Here is a 9,697-nt window from a genome sequence, read left to right as displayed (position 1 = left end):
TGTTTTTAAACCGACTTGCTAGGCTGCTGAAGCCCACTGAGTTGCCGAGGCCGGCCTCGAACCTGTCGTCTCCTACTCAGTCTCCAAAGTCCTGGGGTTATAAGCATGCGCCACCACACGCAGCTAGGAGTTCTGCGGCGGTCAGTACACGGAACTCGCTGGCCTAGGTCAGTGCTGGTAGCTGTGTTCACGGTGTCGGCAACCACTGCCGCGTGTGAATGCCCAGAGCTTTCTCATCGCACCACACAGAAGCGCAGCCATTAAAGTACGCCTTCTGCCCGTGCGCTCCCCAGCCACCCGGTGCCCTGGTCGCTCAGCCCGGCTCCGTGTGCCACGTGACCTCGTGTGTGCGTCCTCTCAGTGTATGTGGGAGGTCCTTGTAGCATTGCCAGGACTGTGGTCTTTATGGCTGAATCATATGCTATAGGACAGAAGCTTGTTTATCCATCTGTTGATGGACAGAAGTCCCCCTTCCTTTTTTTGCAGTCCTGGGGAAGGAACCCAGGACTGTGAACTCCGAGCTCCACCCCCTGCCCTGTATTTTATTCTTTGATTTGAAACAGGGTCTCACTGAGTTGCAGAGGGCCTCACTAAGTAGCTGAGGCTGTCCACGAACCGCGATCCTCCTGTCTCAGCCTCCCAAATGCTGGGATGACGAGCGTGCCCACCACGCCCGGCTCTGCAGGCTTTATTCTAATTTCCTCCCTGTCCCATATTTGCTACTCCCTTCTACAAAAGGATCCGATAAGTTGATTAGTCATAGTACATTCCCGCTTCCGATCACCAGTACCAATGTGCCGTCCACCACCTCCATCACCCCACCTACCTCCCTGCGTGCCGGATAAACAGCATTTTGCCGGTGCTGGGGGTTGAACCCAGAGCCTCATACATGCCGGGTCCCCAAATAAATGGGTCTTCACGCAAACGAGGCTGAGAATGACAATCTCTTCTTTGTCCCCGAAAGGCTGGGGGGGGGGGGTCCTGGAGTTGAAGCCAGGGCCTTGAGCACCCTTGGCCCGGGCGCTGAGCTACATTCCTGCCCTCCTCCGCTTCAAAATAAAAACAGTAGGGGCTGGAGATGGTGCTCTCAGCAGAGCGCTCACCTCGCATGTGCGAAGCCCGGTGTCGAAGCAGTTTTCAAAACCAGTGAGACTCAAGCTACGCAAAGAACGGACATGGGCGGGCTGACAGGGGAAAGGGCCGTCGGGTTCCAAGGGGTTTGGGGAGCAAAAAGGTCCCGCTGCAGGTCTTTGCTGGCCTCCATCCTGTGCACAGCCCTGCTCGGCTCCCTGGCAGCTAGGCCGCCCTGGCGCCCCCTGCTGGCGGCCGCCTGCGACTGCACTTCTCAAACAAAAGCCAAGGATTTGCTCCCAAAACCGCCTAGAGGGACGCTCCGCTCAGAACCCAACGCGGATGGCCCGCACACTCCTTCTTTCTCTATCTCTTTCTTCCTCTCTCACACACACCCTCCGAAGAAGACAGTTCCTGCGCTCCAGTGCAGGAACGCTTCCATCTCAGCCCTGCACGAGAGCAAACACGAGCCGGGCAGGCCCAGACCAAGCCCGCCATGGGCGTGGATCCATCACCGAGAAGGCTCCGGCCGTCGCCCAGGCCCTCCTCCACCCACACCTGCACCTCGTCCCTCCCTCCCTGGGCTGGCTGCTGGAGCTTGGGTACCGGGAGCACCAGAAATCAGCACAAGTCAGACCTTGCTGGCCTTTTGCGGTACTGGGGACGGAACCCAGGGCATCCTACCTCCGAGCTACACGCCCAGCCCGATTTTTATTCTTTATTTTGAAAGAAGGTCTCTCTAAGTTGCTAAGGGCCTCACTAAATAGCTGAGGCCGCCCAAGAACCTGCGATCCTCCTGTCTCCACCTCCTCACTCCTGAGACGACAAGCGCGCGCCACCATGTCCAGCAAAGCAGATCTTTGGGGAGTGATTGAATCCTAGGAAAAATGGAGCAAGTGTATGTCTTTTTTTTTTTTCTGGGTCTGAACATGGAACCCAGGGCATTCGATCTCCGAGCTACGCCCCCTGCCCTATTTTTTATTCTTTATTTTGAAACAGGGTCTCACTGAGTTGCGGAGGGCCTCACTAAGTAGCTGAGGTCGTCCACAAACCACGATCCTCCGGTCTCAGCCTCCCGAATGCTGGGATGACAAGCGTGCACCACCACGCCCGGCTTGTCATTTCTAAATGGACATATGCCTTCTCCTTTGGATACACACTGAGAGCCATGTCATGGAAGGCGACGGGGCAGCGCACCCACCCAAGGGAGTGAGTGGCCGATTCGGACCTACCAGGACGCCTCAAAGGCCAGCTGAGAACCAACGCCACTGAAGATGGGCGGGAGCCTGTGGCAATCCGCAGGCTGCCTGGACACCAAGAGAAAGGGAAGCGCCTCTGCACACAGACCAGGCGGCGACCTGCGGGGCGCGAGTTGCTGCCATGAAGACAGGCTGGCCGTGGTGGCACATGCCCTTAAATCCACCTGTGACAGGCCGAGGCAGGAGGATTAACAGTTTGAGGCTAGCCTCAGCGACTGAGTGAGACTTAGTTTCAAAATAAAAAAAATAAGACATGGTGGCACACACTTGTAACCCCAGCATTTGGGAGGCTGAGCAGGGGGACCGCAGGTTCGCGGACAGCCTCAGCTACTTAGTGAGGCCCTGTTTCAAAGAGAATAAAAAATCGGGCTGGGGGTGTAGCTCGGAGGTAGAATGCCCCTGGGTTCCATCTCCAGTACAAAAAAGAGAATGCAGTGCGCTCTTTTACATCTTTTCCCGCTTTTCTTACTGGGAAACAGTGTTGTTAGGTTGTTCAGAAGTCCCTGAGGCCGACCGCGCACTTGCGAGCCTCCTTTCTCAGCCTCGCCAGGAACAAAAGGGAGGTGGAGATGCCGGGGATCGAACCCGGGGCCTCATGCATGCAAAGCACGCGCTCTACCACTGAGCTACATCCCCCGGCCCCGCTGGCACGCGTGACAAATGGGGTCGGAGGCGGCGCTGGGTCCCGCTGGCCGCGCTGACCGCCGCCTCGCGGGCCCCAGGACGTCCACCCGGCCATGGCCGGCTCCGCCGCCCGCACTCGCCGCGCGGGACTCCCCGCGTCCTCGGATCCCCGCGTCCTCGGATCCCCGCGTCCTCGGATCCCCGGGCCTTTGCACGGGCGGTCGGCCCGGAGCCCTGCTCGGCTCGGCCAATCACAGGGGCCGCTCTGGAGACGGCAGCCCGTGGCCCGTCCTCGTTAGTATAGTGGTGAGTATCCCCGCCTGTCACGCGGGAGACCGGGGTTCGATTCCCCGACGGGGAGGCCCGACGCGGGTTTTTGCGTTTTGAGATGCACACGCCCCCTGGAGGCTGGGGGGAGGAAGACCGACCTCTGCGAGGCCAGGACACCCGAGGCTGCGCCGGACAGGGCCTGGCCGAGGCCAGTGGACATCTGTGCACGCGGACGCGCGTGGAGCACGCTCTGAGCTACATGTATAAAAGTATAGGTACCGCAAGATATATATATATATATATATACATATATATACATATATTTACTAGGATGGGACCCAGGGGCACTCGACCTCCGAGCTACACCCCCAGCCCTGGTTTACTATTTATTTATTTGTTTGTTTGTTTGTTTGTTTGTTTATTGCCGCACTGGGGCTGGAACCCAGGGGCACTCGACCTCCGAGCTACACCCCCAGCCCTGGTTTACTTTTTCTGTATTTATGTATTTTTAAATTTTATTTATTTGCCGCACTGGGGCTGGAACCCAGGGGCACTCGACCTCCGAGCTACACCCCCAGCCCTGGTTTACTATTTATTTATTTGTTTGTTTGTTTGTTTGTTTATTGCCGCACTGGGGCTGGAACCCAGGGGCACTCGACCTCTGAGGTAGACACCCCCAGGCCCGTTTTTTCTTCCTTATTTTGAAACAGGTTCTCCCTGACTTGCCGAGGGCCTCACTAAGTAGCTGGGGCTGGCCGCGAACCTGCCATCCTCCTGTCTCGGCCTCCCCAATGCGGGGATGGCAAGCGGGAGCCACCACGCCCGGCTTTATATGTAATCGATACAGAAACATAGCGTGTAAACATCAACGTCAGAACTGCGTCTCGCTGCTGCATTACCACGCGCCAGCTCCGGACCCGCAAGCCTCCGGTCTCGGCCTCCGGTCTCGGCCTCCCGTCTCGGCCTCCGGTCTCGGCCTCCCAGGCCTGGGCCTCCACGCCCGGCCGTCGACTGAGACACAAATGCTCAGCCCACGAGGGCGGATGGCTTCCGGCCGGGCCTGCGTCGCCTCCGGCGGGTGTAGACTCCCGGGTGTAGACGCCCAGGGCCTGGCCAGTCCGGGGCCACCCCGAGGCCTCCTCGCAGAGCGGGAAGTTGGGCAGCTGGGCGCCGGCCAGGGGGATGGGCCCACTGACCCAGGCGTGCCCGCCTTCCGCAGATATTAAGCACCTGCTGTGTGCACGGTTCCGAGCGGCTCGCGGTGACCCAGGGACGATTTTCCCGGCCCTCGTGGGTCGGACCGCCTAGCGGGAGAAAAAGATGCCGTCCCCAGGACGGGAGGCCTAAGATGGCGGCGAGCAGGAGGGGCCGGCGCGGCGCAGACCACGAGGAGAGCCGGGAGGAGAGGCCACCGGCAGCCGCCGCCGAAATAGCTCAGTTGGGAGAGCGTTAGACTGAAGATCTAAAGGTCCCTGGTTCGATCCCGGGTTTCGGCAGCTGAGGTTCGCTCTCTTTTTGCCTAGGCGAAAGGGAAAGAAAAAAAGAAAAAAGAAAGCGGAAGAGAATAGACTATTCTCCCCGACTCATAAAGGAGCTTCATTCCCTCTATTTAGAAAACCCCCGAGGGATGTCCACGGGAGCCAGGCGTAGGGACGGAACCCCCGCCATGCCCCGTCTCCGTAAACCCGACGTGGCAGGTGCTCTCCGGCTCCTGGCTGTCTTTTCTTGAATGCTCGTTGAGCCCCGTTGCGCCTGCGGATGTCCGTCCGTTCATGTTTGCCTTCTGGGGGCTGTTTCTGTTTTTAATGTCTGCGTCCGGAGCCCTCGAGCCTGAATCAAACAAGGTCTGGCCAGCTTCAGACGTCAGGGGCCGGGGCGGACCCGTTCTGTAAGAAAACAAGATCTGACGACGGCGGAGGGGCGCGGTTAGGGCGAACGGCCATCTTAAGGGAGAAGCCCGGCGGGCCCGCGCAGCGCCCGTCCTCGTTAGTATAGTGGTGAGTATCCCCGCCTGTCACGCGGGAGACCGGGGTTCGATTCCCCGACGGGGAGGCTGCGCGCTTTTTGACGCCACGTGTAACCTTTTGCTTTCTCAAGCCGTTCCCTCTCTCTGCAGGGTTTTCAGTTCACTGGCCACCTCGCCCCCGACCCCGGCTACGCCCTGAGATGCTGGGCCCACCGGGCAGGAAGGAGACAGGCTCTCCCACGCCCAGGTGGTTGTGAGTGCATCCTGCATCCCAATCCCACAGGCTGGTCACCTGGCCCGGCCAGAACTGCTCCTTCCTTCCTTCCTTTCTCTCTCTCTCTCTTTCTCTCTCTCTTTCTTTCTTCTTCTTCTTCTTTTTTTTTTTTTTTTTTTTTTTTTTTTTTTGGTCCTGGAGGTGGAACCCGGGAGCATTCTACATCCAAGCTATACCCCTAGCCCATTATTATTATTTATTTATTTATTTATTTTTAAGCAAGGTCTCACTGAGTTGCAAATGGCCTCACTAATTAACTGAGGCTGTCCGCAAATCGAGATCTTCCTGTCTCAGCCTCCTGATGCCAGGATTACAAGCGTGCGCCACCACACCTGGCATCTTTCTTTCTTTCTTTCTTTCTTTCTTTCTTTCTTTCTTTCTATTCTAGAGATTGAACTTGAGTGGTTTTCTACCTCTGAGATAAACCACCAGCTCCATTTTTTAAACTTTTTTTTTTAATTTTGAAACAGGGTCTCACTAGGGTGATGAGAGTCTCACTACTTGCTGAGGTACCCTCACACTGGTGATCCTCCTGTCAGCCTCCCAATTACTGGTCCCCACAGAGCTTCATAGACCCCATGCTTGTTCCTGAACCCCATTCAGCCGTGCCGCAGAAGCACCACCCTCTGTTCTGGAGGGCAAGCACCAGGGTCGTCTACCTAGAGACCCTTGAGAGGCTGGGACAGGAGGATGGCAGGTTTGAGGCCAGCCCTGGCCATTTAGCAAGACTCTGTCTCAAAATGAAAAATAAAAAGGGTCGGGGGTGTTCAGAAGGGAGAAGGTCCCTGAGTTAGATCCCCAGGACCAATAATAATAATGTATTTATTTACTGGTCCTGGGGATGGAACCCGGGGTCATTAGACCTCTGAGCTCCACCCCCAGCCCAGTTTTTTATTCTTTGCTTTATTTTTTATTTTATTTTATTTGTTTATTTATTTATTTATTTATTTTTGGTGGTACTGGGGGTGGAACCCAGAGGCTTTCTACCTCCGGGCTATACTCCCAGACCTTTTTCATATTTTATTTGGAAACAGGGTCTCACTAAGTTGCTGGAAGCCTCACTGAGTACCTGAGGCTGGCTGTGAACTGTGCGATCCTCCTGTCTCAGCCTCCCAAGCGCGGGGATGACAAGCGTGCGCCACCACGCCCGGCTTTATTCTTTATTTTGAAACGGGGTCTCACTAAGTTGCAGAGGGCCTCACTAAGTAGCTGAGGCTGGCGGGGAACCAGCGATCCTCCTGTCTCAGCCTCCCAAGTCCTGGGATTACAAGTGTAAGCCACTTTATTATTATTTATTAATTATTATATATTATTATATATTATTGTTTATTTTATATTTATTATTTAAAAAACAATAATAAGCATTTTAAAGTATATGCAGATTTTTTATTTAGATGGAGCAGAGAAACCCGCACAAACCTTTCCAAATGCAAGTGAGCAGGGAATTTCAGGCGGCCCCGTCAGAAGGGAGGGGATGTAGCTCAGTGGTAGAGCGCATGCTTTGCATGTATGAGGCCCCGGGTTCGATCCCCGGCATCTCCACTTTGGTTTTTCCCTTTCTTTTAAAGCGGCACAGAGGGCGTATCACAAGGATTCTTTTTCGGGTCACTCCTGGGAGCTGCGGTTTTTGTACTAGGTGTACACCTCCTACCTGGAAGTCCCCAGCAACTTACTAGAGGTATCAAAGGGAGCAGGGATGTAGACAGGCGGGCGAGCTTGCACTTGCGGCTGGACCACAGCAGAGGTGAGCCAGCGAGTCCTGGGAGACGGAGGGAGAATCGCTCGTGCCCGAGGGCCGCTGAGGGTCCCGGCCCCAACAGCGCAGGTGTGTGCCAGGTGGGAGCCCCTCCGTAGCCCTCTCTCCCGCTCTGTTTCCTGGAAGCAGCTCAGATGCAAACCAGGGGCCCAGCAGGGGCTCCGCTCCCTGCAGCATCAGCAGGGTGTCAGGAGCCCCCGGCTTTGATGTGCACACCCCTTACACTTAGGCGATAGGCCGTGTGTGTTTGCTGGCTCCAACAGAAGATGGACTGGTAGAAAGAAGGGGTTCTGTTCATTACAAGCTAGGTATGTTTGTGTGCAGGAGTATGACACCCAGCCTGGAGTGTGGCGCTCACCTGTAATAAATGCCTGTGACCACGGGGAGGCTGAGACGGAGGATGGCAGGATAGAGAAGGGCCTCAGCAAGTCGTGAGAAGCTCATCAACCCTAGAGAGAACTCGTTTCAAAATAAAAATAAAGCCGGTGGCACTCACTTGTCTGAGACAGGAGGATCGCAGGTGCGACCGCAGCCCCAGCTACTTAGTGAGGCCCTCGGCAACTTAGCGAGACCCTGTTTCCAAATAAAGTATAGAAAACAAAAACTGGGCGTGGCGCTGCACACTTGTGAGGCTCTCGGCGACTTAGTGAGACCGTTTCCAAATAAAATATAAAACAGGTCTGGGAGTATAGCCCAGAGGTGAAAAGCCCCTGGATTCTATCCCCAGTACCACACAAAAAAAGGGGGAACTTGGGGGTGTAGCTTGGAGATAGAATGATTCTGGGTTCAATCCTCAGTACCGAAAAAATAAATAAAAATTGTGCAATGACTCACCAGATAGCTGGTGACTCACTGGTGACAGCTCCTACTTTTAATGAGTTTGGACAAAGGTTATTTTTTCCTAAATGTCAGCAAAGTTTTCTGGGAACAAACAGAATATCATGGGTTATTTTTAGTGGGCCAGCCCAGCAGGTGTGGTGGTGGTACGTGCCTGTAATGCCAGTACGTGGGAGGCTGAAACAGGAGGATCATAGGTTTGAGGCCAGTTTCAGCAGTTTACTTAGAAGATCTTATTTGTTTTCTTTTTTTTTTTTGGTGGTACTGGGGGTGGAACCCAGAGGCTTTCTCCCTCCGGGCTATACCCCCAGATCTCTTTATATTTTATTTGGAAACAGGGTCTCACTAAGTTGCTGAGAGCCTCACTAAGTAGCTGAGGCTGGCTTCGAACCCATGAGATCCTCCTGTCTCAGCCTCCCAAGCATGGCGATTACAAGTGTGCGCCACCATGCCGGGCTCAAAAGACCCTATTTGAAGGCTGGCATGGTGACGCACGCTTGTAATCCCTGCATTCGGGAGGCTGAGACCAGAGGATGGCAGTTCGAGGACAGGACAGCCTCAGCAACTTAGTAGGGCCCTCAGCAACTTAGCAAAACCCTGTTTCCAAATAAAATAAAAGATAGTAGCTAGGCATGGTGGCGCACGCTTATAATCCCAATACTTGGGAGTCTGAGACAGGAGCATCCAGGTTCACAGCCAGCCTCAGATACTTAGGCCCTCCGCAATGCAGTGAGACCCTGTTCCCAAATAAAGAATAAAAAATAGGGCTGGAGGTGTAACTGGGTGGTAGGATGCGCCTGGGTTCACTCCACAATTCCAAAAAGTAAAATAATAAAAATAGGGCTAGGTGGTGTAGCTTGGAGATAGAATGCCCCTGCGTCCCATTCCCAGTTACACACACACACGGAGTCCTGCAGGTGGGTGACGGCGGCATGAGAGGGTGAAGGTGTTTACCACTCTGACCCACTCACTCAACAAAGGTAAATTAGGGCGGTGAGGAGGCTTGGTGTTTGTGTAGCAAGGTACAAGGCCCTGGGCTCAACGTCCAGCACTGCCAGAAACAGAACAGGCAAATACTATGTTGTAATTTATCACAGCCTAAAAACAAAAACATGCCAGGCGTGGTGGCGCACGCTTGGAATCCCAGTACTTGGGTTGCTGAGACAGGAGGATCATAGGTTCACAGCCAGCCTCAGCTACTTAATGAGGCTCTCAGCAACTTAGTGAGACCCTGTTTCAAAATAAAGAGTTAAAAAATGCCAGGCGTGGTGGCGCACACTTGTAATCCCAGCATTTGGGAGGCTGAGACCAGAGGATCGTGGTTGGCGCACAGCCTCAGCTACTTAGTGAGGCCCTCTGCAACTCAGTGAGACCCGGTTTCAAAATAAAGAATTAAAAAATAGGGCTGGGGGTGTAGCTCGGAGGCCAAATGCCCCTGGGTTCCATCCCCAGTGCTGCAAAAATAAAATCAAATAATAAAAAGTAAGTCTGGGTGTGTAGCTTGGAGTTAGAATGTCTCTGCGTCCCATCCCCAGTACCGCAAAAATAAATAAATAAATAAATAAAAAACAAACAAAAATAGGGCTGAGGTTGTAGCTTAGTATCCCTGGGGTTAACACACACACACACACCCCAAAAGA

Source organism: Muscardinus avellanarius (genome assembly GCF_963383645.1).
Source record: "Muscardinus avellanarius genome assembly, chromosome: 21".
NCBI lineage: Eukaryota > Metazoa > Chordata > Mammalia > Rodentia > Gliridae > Muscardinus > Muscardinus avellanarius.
This window is presented reverse-complemented; position numbering follows the sequence as displayed.